At 35.4% G+C, this 16,012-nt stretch overlaps 1 pseudogene; it reads left to right on the top strand.

Annotated features, from left to right (window-relative positions):
- Positions 1-336: 336 nt before the first annotated feature.
- Positions 337-3,396, top strand: LOC110296513 (annotated as a pseudogene).
- The last annotated feature ends 12,616 nt before the right edge of the window (positions 3,397-16,012 follow it).

The following is a 16,012-nucleotide window of genomic DNA, read 5'->3' on the forward strand; positions in this document are numbered from 1 at the left end:
CCACTGAAACATTGAATCTATTCACCAATGCCCTTAACATTTAACTTTATCATAAATGTATACAAAAAAAATGTCTTAACCTAGTTTCTTTATGTCATGTTTGTTTTAGAGGACATAGAAGTAATTGTTGGCTCTAGATATTTAATGGCAATAAATATAAACCAGAAGAGTTAGAGATTTTAAATAAATAATTAGCTCTAAATATTGTGACAATGTAACTGATAGGTTTGAGGATTCAATTAGTTGTAGTTTTACAAATATTTCACAGCTCATAGATAACTTTGAAAATCAGTTAGAGATTAATCGTCTGCCTCATTGACCTCCTCAAATAGATAGATGGATGGTGATTTCAATAGTGCTCATGAAAGACCTTACCCTATTGCCACGGAGGTAATACTCAGAGTTGTTGCTGAACCCAAGACCCTTGCATCCTATACTTGTGACCTTTATCAGACTTCGCCTGTCTTTAGCAGTAATGCTGTGATTTAGAGAAACTGAATTCTAAACTGACAGAATAGTTTATACTGCTGCATCAAATCTTCACTTATCACTTTAGCAAAATATCCTGAGTAAACCCAAGTAATATTTCAAATCGACTACATACATTTTATGATTAGGAGATTAAAGAAATTAACTAATTTTATTCATCTATCACTTACACACATTTAAAACTGAATGTATTAATCTTTTCTAATTATTATTTCCACTTTTTATTTTATTATTTGTTGGAGGAGAGTATTACTGTGTTTTTGAAAGTCACAGTCAAAGAGGAAAAATATTAAATTGAGTCTAGAGTGCATCAAGTGTTTGTTAGACTCAACTGCACAAGGGGACTAGTATATTCTCCTTCTTTAAGTCTGTTAGATTCCGCCTCATAGATTTCTTATACAGTGAGGACTTGGGGATATGAAATCTGAAAGGAAAAAAAGCCTAACTTACCTGTGAATAATTAAAAACATATAGTATTCACAACATTTTCTCTGTTGATAAATATGGAATAAGCTGTCTTACCTGTATGTATAGTATATGATGGAGATGTTGACCAAGCAATTAATAAGTATTGACCTAATTTTGTGGTTTATTTATAATTAAAATGCAGTCATTAATACAAATCTTCCATTCACAACAGATTATGATTTTTGTGTGTGTGATTGAATTTAGGTCATTTCTGCATTTCACTAGTGAAATTTCTCTGATTAAATTCCATGTTCTTCTGTGTTTTTGAAAGCATGGGGGAGCAGAGGAAGCTCTATTCTCTTAACTCTCTGAACTGTGTTTGATATAGTCTATCACATGGCCCCAAGCTGCTGTTGAGAGCTGCTAATAGGCCTAATAGCTCCATTGTAATTGTCCCTTTTTTCTACTGCTTTACTAGGGGGCCATTATCTCAGTCTCCAAGCTATCTCAGAGACGACTGTTTAAACAATGGAATTCTGTCAAAACAGGCTTTTACTGACAATTTTCCTTTCAATAATTGCAGCTGCTGCCTTCATGAACTCAACTCACTTTTCCACTTTTAGGTGTCTAATAGTTCCCAGGAGCCTCTCAGAATTGCTGTGAAGAATGTAATATAGTGTGTTCCTGCCTTTAGTACCTTGGCTTTTGCTATTGTTTGCCTTAAATTGTCATGCTGTATATTAATTACATTCAGTTTCATATAGACAATTTTAAATATATCATGTGAGTCATTGTATTGCAAATTAGAAATCATAGCACTAAAACCCTCACATAAGAGGGTTGTCTTCATACAATTTGGTATACTATTCTTACCTTCAGTCTCCACTACTCAGATGCTTGCAAAGGCATTTCATCATGCATGTCTTTTCCATATTATAATTTTAGCAACCATACTGACTGCTATTTTTCCTCCTCTGCTGCCAGTGTATATAATAGACACAAATAGGCTGATTTGCTAAGGTTCACAGTCTTATACTTCATAATTTACTAAAGTATTATGATTTAAAATTAAAGAAAACAAAATTAGAATTCTTAAGGGGGCTTTTGAGATGTTTTCACAATCTGGCTCATTTAATAACCCCTTTGTTACTGTTAAATACATAGCAATTCTTCCATGAGAATAATCATCATTTATATTCTAACAATGAAAAATATTAAAAAATTTTCCCCTGTAATTCCCCCAGTCACATGATGGGAAGACCTTCTTTGTAGCCATTGACTTCCAAACCCAAGACTATTCCATGAGGATTAAATTTTTGTACTTTGAGAATGATGAGTGCTATTTCCCAAAGCCTAAAGATAACTACGTACGTACTTTTTATTTATTTATTATTAAGTAGACTATATTATATCATAAACAGAAATGTGCTGGTAATATGAAATCATGTTTTGGCAATGTACAGATGCCAAAATTAAACAATTAAAATGTATACAATAAATGGTAACAATTTAAACTAAGTATGGAAAGAAATAGTGCACATTTATTGAGAATTAAACCAATAGATTTATAAACCAATACTTCAATATTTTCAGATGCTACATTACTGTAATATTACTATAAATTTACTCCTAAAATTAATGGTGTACATTTTTTTCAACAAGTTTGTATTTATAGTAATGAAAAGAGAAAAATGCAATAGTATTTGAGTAAGTGATGGGGCAAAAACACAGGGATACTCATTATTGTAAGGGTAGTTAGTTACTGTGATTCAGGAAGAAAGTGCTTAGAATTGGATAAGTTGTATTTATTTTGATTACAGATGTGACGTATTTCCTATATGTACCTTTATTTGTTTCCCAATAACGAGTAAAAAATAGGTCTCTTTGTTCCCATTGCTCATTTGCAGACACTAGACGACATGCTGGTTTTCCAACCAAGGGAAACCTCAAGTGCACTTTAATTGCCATCAAGCTAGATGGTGTGCAGCGGAGCTATTGTGGGCAGGATCATATAGTGCTTTGAGCAGAAGCAGGTTCCACCCAGTGGCCATGAAGTTCCGTTGGGCTTCTGAAGAACACCTGAAGCAGCACTACACTGTCCTGAAAGACCTCCCTTACCTCCAGGTGCTGGTTAAGTACGTGGACTCAGAGCTCCTGGTGGCCATAGTCTGGGAGGCGCCCGAGACCATTCCATCTGATACTAAACCAGGCACCATTCATGGGGATTTTTGCATTCAAGTTATCAGGAACATCAATCATGGCAGCGATTTTTGTGGAAAGAGCTTAGAAAGAGATTGGTCTATGGTTAAAGCTCGGAGAACTGATTGTAATAAGCCTTGTGCCTATGAATGGGAGTATGAGCAGACATGGATTAACCAATCCTTTTCAGCACTACTCATGGGTGCCTGGACACAGCTCTTCATCCCACCGAGTGGATGTATCATCTTTTCTAATACAAATAAAGACTCTGGAACTTGGGGAAAGAAGAGTAAAAATTAAAGTCATTGAAGCCTTACTTCCTTAATCTAACACACAACACCAACACCGAGTCTTTCAATTTTTGATTTAAAATAATCCCTTTGGAGTATTCAACTGGAGGCGACTTTGCCATTTAGGAAGACATTTTTTGACATCTTGTTTTTCCCCTCTCTTCAGTATTAGGGGTTGACCCCAGGGCCTTAGATGTGCTTGCAAATATTGTACCACTGAGCTGCAGTCCAGCCCTCTAGAGACATTTTCTAATTGCTGTGCTTATTGTGGGTGGAGAGCTGTCACTGGCCTTGGTCACGGGTGCTATTTAGGTGCCAAGCTTCCCACAGTCCCACAGTGCACAGGACAGCACAGGACAATTTTACCTGAACATGTATGTCAACATTGTTAGACTTTAGTGCAATGTGTGGCCCAAAGTAAAAACTCATTAAAAAAATTAAAAATAATAATAATAATCCCTTTGTCTATAAGATACATCTTCCTTAAAAGCCTCCATGTTCCTTTTCTGAAATGTTATGTCCTGATTTCTGTCCTAGAAACTCCTTGCATTTAGGTACTTCTACAAGTATTCTCAATACAACAAAAGAAGGCTAGGATAAAAGCTGTTTGTTCCTTGATAATGAATACAAAGATTCCAGGCTGTTCCCTGCTCCCCATGAAGTTCTAAGAACTCTCCCTTGTAGTATCCATTGTTATATGAGCAAAACACACTGCTATGTCACTCAGAGCCATCATGAAGACTATTTCTTTTTTATTTTATGCAGACTCTACAAATCCTGACCAATTATCTGCACAGATAAAGTTGTTGTGACCAGTGTGTTTAAACCAGTGTGTTTATCTTAAAGGGTGCATTGGCGTCCAGAATTTCAGGTGGCTCACTACCTCCAACATTCCTTTCAATTGTCACATTAAAGACAGATATGAGGAACAGGCTGTTTACAATGAAACTTCATTGAAAGTAATATAGTACATTTTTTAACTGGTTTGATTCTTTAAAAATCATTTAGTATTGTTTTATTATCTTATGTAGAAATTGTTAAGTTATTATAAAATTATATTTTAAGTAACAGAGAATTTGATGGACCTCCTCTCCATTTCTTAGGTTCTGTACTTAGTTAAACACCTCTGCTCATATTTTAACGGGAAAATTGTGCAACTCTGTCAGTAATACGTTTAAACATAATTTGAATATCAAAAATGCTTTGTCTTGTACTTGCTCACTGTTTGTGGAAAATTAATTAGCCTGTATTTACTATTTGATATTTAAAACATATTTGTTATTTATATTTTAATTGAAAAGATATGAACAACCAGACTTAAAGATTTACAAGAGGATGTGGCTTGGAAATGTGCAATCTTAACTCATATGATGGTGGCTAGTATTTTTCAGGAACTTCTCTAAGAAATCAATGTTAGCAATAAATGCATCTTATTCCACATGTGGAACTCTCATGCCGAGAAATCTATCATCATTCCTCTCGTTCTTTCATACAACAGGGGAGTCTGATGAAATGTAGGTAAATATCTGTATTATCTGTTTGACACCTTGGCAAGCATGTTTGAAATCTTGACAAACACAATTTTAAGACCTTTCACACTGATTAAAATATCAAAACTGTCATCCATCGAGAAGATTTATAGATTGCTTTTTCTCAGGTGTGAAATGAAGATTTTAGCTAAAAATCTGTGTCCTGTGACTTTAAATAAAGACAAAAATAACATGTTTGCCCATGGCAAAATGTTTCTTAATATTGTTAAATGAAGCAGCACAAATGTGTGTAAAGAGATTATTTCTAAATGGATGCTGCTGAAATCTCAAACAAATAGGATCCTCATTTTAAAATATCCCTAATCACCAGTGACTAAGGAGTAGCTTTCCATTTCCTCTAAGTCAATCTTGAAAACTTCCTGAGCTCAAAATGACCAATTAGTGTCAAACATCACAAAGGCACTCCGAATGAGCAACCTATAACTTTTCACAATTTTAAAATTCTTTTCCAGAGGATTTCAGATGAATTTGAAATATATAAATAAGAAATAACTACTCAGAAGATTTATTGACATTATTTTTGGCCTGCTTTTCTCCTAAATTTTATAGAGGAAACTATTTTAGTGAACTTTTGCTTAAATGACTGAGACAATTTTTCTTTCCTAAGCTACCTTTCATGCTCTAAAAGCATAAAACAACATGGCAAATAATCATCATAGTCTCTCTCTCTCTCTCTCTCCCCCCTGTGTGTGTGTCTGTGTGTGTGTGCATGTGTGTGTTGTGTCTGTGACTCTCTCTCTCTCTCTGTCTCTGTGTGTATGTGTCTGTGTGTGTGTGCATGTGTGTGTTTTGTCTATGACTCTGTGTGTGTGTGTGTGTGTGTGTGTGTGTGTTGTGTCTGTGTCTCTGTCTCTGTCTCTCATGTAAACAGAAGCAATGAGTTCATAAGCAAGCAAGGCTTCCACCTACAGCCAGCAAACTGAATGAAGCAGTGACAGGCTCAGGACTAGTTTTCATTGTACAGGCTATGCTCAAGAGGATGAATGCTAAGTACTCACAGTGAGTGATCAGAACAGTGCATGATTCTAAGAAGACAACTCTGATTCTCCTTCGTCTTCCTTGTTTCACAGTGTCCTGAGAAGAATTGAGCATATACGTCCATTACAGTTAATTGGACACTACAAGATAGTGCCCTTCTTAGATGGACTTGGACATCTCAGCTTTGACCCTATTAATTCTGCAGTGATGAATTGTAAACAAAGTGAGTTGGGAGGGGCTCACGGCAAGCAACTAAGCAAGTATCTATCTATCTATCTATCTATCTATCTATCTATCTATCTATCAAGTTGATACTGCGTAAAATTGAATGGGTTTTATTTTGTTTTGCCTTTTGATAAGGAATACAATCCATGACATAGCACGTAAGCATGATAGATGAAAAGGAAATGTGACCAAGATTTGGAGAAATTACAACTTGTATTACAAAGAACAGAAAATAAGCACTTTTGATTATGAGTCAATGGTAGGAGTTAAGTACTATGATTTAAAAAGAGTCATAAATATGGTTTAAGAAAGGGTGGCTTATGTGCTTAAAATGAAAAACTTAAACAAATAGAACTTTTAAAAATAAGTAAATGGAATGGGATGCATTAGCTTATGCTTTTAATAATGGCACCCTGTAAATTGATCACAGGTTCAAGGTCAGCCTGAATAATAGAGAAAGACTCCATTTCAAAAACAAAACAAAATAAAAAAATGAAAAAAGTTAAACAAATATTATAGAACTGAACAATAAAATTTAACATAAGAAAAGTATGCTAAATGAGAGATCATTGATTCAGCACATTGATGAACAACAGTCTGGAAAATTAAACTGATGGAAGAGATGATGGCTTTCAAACTCATAGCATATGTCACATGTGGGTTGACATATCATTGAGGAAGGTGATATGAGTCTTTCAGCTCATATCTAAGGAAACAAGAGGTTGAATAAATATTCCAGGAAGTGATATTTAACATTGCTAAGACTTAGAGCAAGTCTATATCAGTATTTCTCAACTTGTGGGTAGTAATAATTTTAAGTTTGCATGTTAGATAACCTGAATATCATATATTTGGATTTCAATTCATAATAGTAATAAAACTACAGTTATGAAATAAAGAGAAAATTTTTTTATGGTTTGGGTTCACCATGTGGACTGGCTGCTTTTGTGTGTCAACTTGGCACAAGCTGGAGTTATCACAGAGAAAAGAGCCTCTCTGGAAGAAATGCCTCCATGAGATCCAGCTGTAAGGCATTTTATCAATTAGTAATCAAGGGTGGGAGGGCACATTGTGGGTGGTGCCAACCCTATGCTACTAATCCTGGTTTCTATAAGAAAGCAAGCTGAGCAAACCAGGTGAAGCAAGCCAGTAAGTAGCATCCCTTCATGGCCTCTACATCAGCTCCTGTTTCCTGCCCTTCTTGAGTTCCAGTCCTGACTTCCTTTGGTGATGAGCAGCAATGTGGAAGTGCAAGCTGAATAATCTTTTCCTCTCCAACTTGCTTCTTGGTCATGATGTTTGTGCAGGAATAGAAACCCTGACTAAGACATCACAATTTGAGAAACTGGACTAAAAGATCACAGCATTAGTAAGCTTGAGAAGAACTGTAATACAATTGGAAGCTTAGGGAAGTGCATATATGAAAATTCAAAAGAACTCCATGTGAAACAACACAGTTAAAGTTGCAGGAATAAAATCAGGTGTATCATAGTAGGACCAAAATGCATGTGTGTGTGTGTGTGTGTGTGTGTGTGTGTGTGTGTGTGTGTAGTTAATGTTATCTCCTAGATAAGTTAGTAATTTGATAAAATAGAAGTTTCTGAAAAACTCTGATGTGGTTATACTTTTCAGGAGAAATTGCAGTACAGTATTTATTAACCTACTTAGTTATATAACTGAGCTTATCTGTTCATGTTTTTAAGGACTAATTAGCAACTAAATTAATATGCTAAACATTTTTTAAAAATAACTTCATAAATATCTGTTATACCCAAAGTGCATAAAATGCAATATTCTTTTATATTGATTATTTTATTTATTTACAGGTCAAATGTTACACTCATTCCCAGTTTCCCCTTTACAAACTCTCTATCCCATCCCCCTCCCCTTGCTCCTGTGAGAGAGCTCCCCTACCCATCTACTCACGCCTCACTGCCCTAGCATCCCATTACATTGTAGTATCAAGTTTCCATTGGACCATAGGTCCAAGGGGCTCCTCTCCCTCTGGTGCTAGATAAGACAATGCTCTGCTACATATACAGATGGAGCCATGGGTCCATCCATGTGTATTCTTTGCTTGATAGTTTTGTACCTGGGAGCTCTATGGGGGTCTGGTTGGTTGATACGGTTGTTCTTTCTATGGGGTTGCAAACATATTCAGCTCCTACAGTCTTTCCCCTAATTCCTCCATTGGTGTCCCTGTGCACAATCTGATGGTTGGCTGGGAGCATTCACATCTGTATTGGTCAGGCTATGGCAGAGATTCACAGGGAACAGTTATACCAGGCTCCTGTCAGCAAGCTCTTCTTGGCATCACCAAAAGTGTCTGGGTTTCCTGTCTGCAGATAGCATAGATCCCTAGAGGTATCCCTACAGGGAGAGGAAGGGGAAGATGAGATAAAGGTTTTTCAAAAGGGAGACCTGTAAAGGAGAAAACATTTGAAATGTAAATAAAATATCAAAAAAAAACCAATATAAAATAAAAAGGAACGGATCAGTTTCATTCTTCTACATGCTGACTGCCACTTGAGCCAGAACCATTTGTTGTCATTTTTGGAAGGTAATGCTGAAGGTGATCTTACAAGTAAGATTCTGAAAAAAAAAAAAAAAAATAGACAAGATTTTCTTTAGCTCATACGAAATCAGTGAAAGTAGAGAAAATACTACATGTTCCCAAATTATGGATGAAAATGTGAATTGAACATTATGCGGAGCTACTAGAGTACATCTTTTAAAATTATTATCATTATATTCAAGTGTTTTCTTTTAACCACACATCACAATATGCTGAAATATATTACATGGCATATTACTGAAAAATATGTGACTGACAGGATTTACAAAATGTTTCTACTGCAAGCCATTTAAAACTTTTTTTTCAATAATTAATTCTTGACAGTTCTCGAAAAATCAATGTCTGTATCAAAAGTTTGGAAAAACACTTTCATCTACACAAGTACAAATTGAAATATAATTAAAAAAAAAAAAGAGATAACGGATCAGACCAAAAAAAAGAACTATTTGGAAGACTATGTTCTCTATCCAAATAGGGGAAGTTTCTGGAATATTCAACCAAATATTCACAAATCATTTTATCCAAACAAGCTAATAGCTGAACTTACAAGAATTACAATGAACATTGAGTTGAAGAATGACTCTAAATGTTAACTTATTTTTCCCCAAATACTTACATAAACTTCCTATATGCTTTATGCCCCTAAAATAGAAGCATAGGAAATAGATGATATTGTAATCATGACTGCTGCTTTTGTGTAGTATCCAAAACAAACAAACAAACAAACAAACAGAAAGCAAACAAAATCAGTAAAGCTGACAAGTTTATCAAATAAATTTCAGAACTTAACTCAGAGAATGAACAGAAATATTTTCTAAATTTGAATTAAAGTTGAATCTTCTATAAATTCTCTCTACAAATATTTAGGGATTTTTCCATGGCTTCATTGTGCATTCAAGAATGAGAATTGGAAGAGGATATATTTGGTTCTCTTGTTGAGTTTGCAGGCTGAGATGTGGCTTCTGTCCGACCCAACGGGCTAGCAATGGGACTTGTAAGACTATCTTCTTATTGTGTTTGGTGCTTCAAAGGCATTATGTTACAACTTCTCATAAGGGCAATTGGATTCACACACACGTGGATACTGAAATGAAAGAAAGGAGGAAATTACTTTCAGTGTCATGTATCTTACAAGTCACTAAGCATATATTCATATCCTGGATTGATCTTCCCTGACACCATGTATTTTAAATATCTTAATTTCCTTTTTCATTATAGTCAGAATAAAATGATTTTCTGCAAGCCATTGATTCACCTTCAACTTCTCTAAATGAGAAGGAAATATGAAATTGATAGAAAGAAATGCAGAAGATGGGCATTATTATAGGAGAACTCCGACAAGGGCTAAAAATCTTATCTCTGAAGGTTTGCAAGCAATGCTCACTTCCTTCGTACCATAAAAATAAATTTTCTGACAAAAAGAGAAAGCTGACATCTGATTATCCAGATGGCCCTGGGGTGACAGTAACTTCACACACAGCACACCCCTGAAAGTTTACTCTAGCAATAGGAAAAAATGTGGCTTATTGATTTATAGAATATGAAGTTATAACAGACAACTTTAGTTTATTTGTTTAAAATAAATCACAGATGTCCCAACTACATCCTCAAATGTGATCTTTAAGTCGGTATGTACCTCATTAATATGAGGGAAATGAGCATTGTCTTTATTCTGCTGAAGCAAACAACCTGCCTGAGCAGAAACAGTTGGTGTAATTGGAATTTCCTGAGTGTCACAAACACTAAGGGGCAAAAATTACTCTCTAGTACGTCACCCTCAAGCTGGCGCCCAGTTTCTGTCTTCTTGCCTTATGCTTGCTTCTCAGACCCATATTGTTCCTGTTGCCTTCAATTACATCAGATAACTGAAGTAAAAACATGTTTTCCTGTTTTTCTACTCTCCTCAACATAATTTTAGAAATGAATTTTCATTGAGTTTACATTTTTTCTTGTTTTTTTTATACTAACAATTGAAAAAAAATATGATAAGTGGTTTAAATATAGGTGACTGGTAATCTCCTCTTAACAGAACATATTCAATAATTTCTAAATGTCCAAATCCTGACATTCATACCAAGTTATATTATAACTTCACTCCTTCATTCATTAGTTATTTTATAATTATTTATTCTAATAATCAATCTCTCTTTTTCTCTATAAAATTTAAAATGCTACAGAACAGCATATCCCAGTAAAGATTTCTCAATATAATAGTTCTGTGGGAAAATAAATTTTATTACTGTTGACCAGTTTCAAGACCATAGTATATTAAAATATTCAAGATACTTAAATTAAAATTAAATTGAACTTGTATTCATAAGATAGATTATTTCTAATCTGATTCTACCACAAAGAAAAATGTCATAAGTGGATGGTTATATTCTAACAAAAGTTTTATGCATTATCTTGGAAGTCATACTTACATTACTAGTAAATAAAATAAGAAGTTCTATTTTGTTCTATCTCAAAATATAAATATGTAGGCCATTGGATGCATTCTAATAAGAATAAAAGTGTCAATATCTCTTTTTTTTCAATTTTTATTAGATATTTTCTTCATTTACATTTCAAATGCTATCCTGAAAGTCCCCTAAAAATCCTGAAAATATACTCTCTTGATTTTTATTAATTCCTTAGATGAAGAGCTACAAGTACTAATTGCAGCTAAAAGATGGAGAATCATTTTCACCCTGGAACAAGCTTCTACAGAACCCAATTCTACCTGCTCAATGCTAGACACAAGTACAATGATTAATGGACTCAGTAGTTGTTCTCTCTGTCTCTCTTTGTCTCTCTCTCTCTCTCTCTCTCTCTCTCTCTCTCTCTCTCCCTCTTCTTTTCCCTTCCCCCATCTCTGTGCATCTATGTTGTTGATTTAATAATATATTCATTTAGAAGAATATTCATATTAGGTACTTCTTCAGGACCTAGAGCCTCCCTAGTGACAGGTCCTTTGCCTTATTAAAAACACTGTATATGGGTTTCATCTTATGCAGCAGGCCTTAGATTTAATCAGGAAGTAGTAATACCTGAATGCTCCTATAACATTCTTTATACTATTGAATAAGTGTTCATGTCTTGCCTAGACAATCACTTTTGTAACTCACAGAATTCACATCAGGAGGAAACTGATAGGCACTTTTCTCCTCTATTAGTGTTCACAGTATCTACCAGTGTTGTGAAGCTTGATAGTAAGAAAGAAACTTCCACCTGAGTAACAGCTTGATTTCTCAATTTTCTATGACGCAAGAATGTGTGGCATCTTCAGCAGTAGGGCCTAACTGTAGAGTTCTGAAGAGTCACCAGTGTGACTTGCCAATAGCATGTAATATTTGGAGTCTATGGGTTCTGTTTGGCCAACAACTAAGAAGACATAACCTGCTCCTGAGACAGAGCTGTTTAATTATGAGCATATGTGGTCTAGGAATTTTTTATGTGAGAATAAATAGATCTATTTTATCTCTCCCTTCACAGTGAGTGACAGACAGCACTGTGACTAATCTGTAGTAAGTAGACACAGAAAAAAAATCAATTCATGAAATATTATTTAAATGCCAGCAAAAATTAAATATTACTTGAACTCCATTTAAGACAAAATTCTTCTTATGAAAGTAGGTGACAATTTGGCATACTGTTTCATCTATTCAATACAGTGATAGGGACTCCAGGCAGTGTGACATTCAAGGACAGTCATATCAAGAGACATGTTTTATCACAGCTCTGGAGCACAGATATTAGTAGTAGACATGCAGATAAAGAGATCTGATGCCTTTCACTCCATACACTGAAAAGACAGTATTAGATTTTGACTCCTTTTTTCCTGATAATCAGAAGAGTAAAGGTTTGAGGTTACAGGTTCTGAAGTCACTTTTGAACAACTATTGGAAATACTCACCAAGCTAATATTCCACAGTTGATGATGGTTACATCAAGAAATGTGTGAATCTTACCATCTATGAATAAAGAACATTATGCCAATGAAGTGGACAAGAAGTTCATCATTACTGCATAAAGATAGGGTTGGGGATGCTCAGAGAACTAGTTAATTAACTGGTACAGGACACGAGAATCTCTACAATGTTTACTTTTCATTAAATCCAAATGTAACTTTGCTATGAAAGTTTACTAGAAAACAAGATTAATGGCGGCATTCCCTCATGTAAAACTGTGGTTTAAAATAAAGATCACTACACAGGAAATGTGAAACAAACTCTAGCATTTACTTCTTGCTGCCTGTACTAAGGTATATTCACTTTATTCTGCCCATATTTCCCCTCAAATGTTTGTAAGTCACTGCTATAAAATGTTCAAAGAGTAAGCAATAGTGAATTTTTCTCATAAATACTGAGTTGGAAAATCAAGGTTAGTGTCAAGAGCTGTGAACAGTTCTTAGAATTTTATGGAACTAGTAAGCTAACAAATTAGCCCTGCTGAGGTTCATGTATGTTGGCAGAAGATTCAAGGATCCTGGGACAGAGATAGTGTACTTTATTGCCCATAGCCGCAAGAGGCATTATCTTTAAGTTCCTGTCAGTTCCCTTCCACTCAGTGCAACAAGAGTGATGGAGAAACACAGGCTTTGTAAATCTTTAAAAGTAGTTTTTAAAACACTGACTTGGTGGGGTGGCACACAAATCAATCCATGTGAGCTTGACTCAGAGAAAGTCATAATCTTTATTAAACTGAAGAGTGATATAAGCTTCTTTTAGGTATGCAAATGCAAAAATATTTGTTCTCTAAGTATGCTATATGGGCAAACTTAAAATCATAGTCCTGAATCTTTGTAAGATACACAAAGTGGTGAGAAGCCTTGATGTACTGATTTTAATATAGCCATGCCTTCTTTCTACATTGTCCTCATTTGCAATAAAGTGTCCCATAAGAATGCTTAAATGTCACCCCCTCTTATTAACAAACCAACATTGTGTAGCATAAGATAATTTAAATAAATTAGCTATTTAAAGCTACAATTGGCTTTCTAAGCCTAAAACAAATTGAACCTGCCATAATAATTTGAAACATCTTCCATCTGAAAAAAAAAATCTCAAATCCTACCTTGATAATCAAGGACAGAGGTAGAGAGATTCTTCCAACTAAACAAATCTGATCATTAAGTCGGTGCATACTCACAGCTTCTCAGGTAGCAGTATCCCTATCTCATTAATACCTGGAAACAGGAAAGAACAACAACAAAGAGAAATGCAAAAACAGGGAATTTGTAGATGTTATGTAAACTAATAAAATTCTCCAAATTTACCATCCTTAAAGTGATCTTGATTATACTTTGCCTTTACATTTACAAGTTCGATATTGTTCCATATACTAATTACATATAACCTTAAACATACAGAAAAGTCTAGATTTTATTAGGGATTGAAGAGATTTCTATTCAAATTATTGAAAAGTTTTATAAAGAAATATCTTGATTCATGAGAATAATAACACTGATTTGTAATTTTTGTCCAATGGATGTTATATCATAGAACTTATTCCTTGCCAGTTAGTGTGTCATTCTGCTGAAATAACAAAAATAATATACTTGCTTTAGCTATGTAGTTTTCTTCTTATAGATTTTCTACATTATAGTTTTGTAACCATTAAGCAATGATAAATAAGTTTCTATCTAATATTAATACTATTTTAGCTTGCTTATTGTGTATTGAATTATTGGTATTTTATTACTACGTATTTAATTTGATTGATATCAAATTACAATTTCATCAATGTTTTACATGATACCCTCTAAATATTCTTTGGACTAAAGTCTGATTTTTAGAAAATTGTTAAAATTAGTAATGGTGTGATTTCCACATATTTTATTAATTGTAGATAAGCCTAAGCACACTGTAATCTTTTTAGAGTTATTTATATCTGAGGCACCTGTGGGAAAGTGCTATTCACTCATTTAATTACCACTCACTTAAAATTTTCTAGAAATATCCTCACAACATGTCCAGAGGTGTGTCTCCTTGGTGATTCTAAATATGTTTGGTAGTTACAACCAACTACCACAATTAGCTCAATGTTCTCTTCAAAATTGAGTTTGAAAATGTTCTCTGTTTTTGAGGCCTGAGAGTCTCTCACCTCCCATATCTCTGGTACATGGTTCCCCCAACCTCTTACCTCCCAATGTTTTCATTGTTTCTTCTGACCCTCAGGAATTTCAGTCCTTTTCCCTCACCCAATAACCAAGATCATGTTCTCCTCTCTGCTCCTCCTTCTCCTTTCCCTCCCAGGCCCCTCACCCCACTTGTGGTTGCATTCTTCTCCCTCCCAAGTGGGACTGAGGCATCCTCACTTGGACCCTTCAGCTTGTTGACCGTTTTGAGTTCTGTGGGCTGGATCTTGGGTATTCAGCATTTTTTTTTTCTAATATCCGCTTATCAGTGAGTACATACCATGCATGTCCTTTTGGGTCTCAGTTACCTGTCTCAGAATGATAATGTAATGCCCTACATTGGGGAGAGGGAACTTGTAGACCCCACCTCCAGCAGTAAGACAGGGCATCACGTGAGGGATGGGGTTGCCATCCCACAGCCAAAACTCTGACCCATAATTATTCCTGTCTGAAAGAATGTCAGGTATGGAAATGGAGAGGAGTTTCAGGAAAAGAAGGTCCAGTGACAGGCCCAAAGTTAGGATCCAGCACAAAGGGAGGCCCCAAGACCTGATACTATTACTGAGGCTGTGGAACACTCACAAAAATGGACTTACCATGTCTGCCCTCTGAAAGATCCAAGAAGCATCTGAAAGAGTCAGCTGCAGATATTTACACCCAGCCAATGGGCAGAAGCTGCTGACATCTGTGGCTGAATTAGGGGAAATCTGGGAAAAGCTGAGGAGGAGGGTGACCCTGTAGGAGGAACAGCAGTCTCAATTAACCTCAGTCCCCGAGGCCTCACAGAAACTGGAGCAGCAAACAGACAGTATAAACCAGCTAATATGAGGCCCCCAACACATATACAGCAGAGGACTGCCCAGTCTGTGTTTAGTCAGAGTAGATTCACTGAACCCTCAAGAGACTGGAAGCCCCAGGGTGTTTAGAGGTCTGCTGGGGTGGGGGGTGGGGACATCCACGTGGAAACAGGTGAGGAGGGAGGAGGTATGGGATGTGGAATAGTCAGAGTGTGAACTGGGAGGAGAATAAAATCTGGAGTTTAAAATTTAAAAAAAGAAAAAGAAAAAGAAAAATGTCCCTGTTCTTCTTTAGCTTGTGTAGGGTTTGTGTGTGTGTGTTTGTGTGTGTACATGCACACTGTGTGCATATATATATATATATATATATATATATATATATA

This window comes from Mus caroli, chromosome 6 (genome assembly GCF_900094665.2).
Source record: "Mus caroli chromosome 6, CAROLI_EIJ_v1.1, whole genome shotgun sequence".
Taxonomy (NCBI): Eukaryota; Metazoa; Chordata; class Mammalia; order Rodentia; family Muridae; genus Mus; species Mus caroli.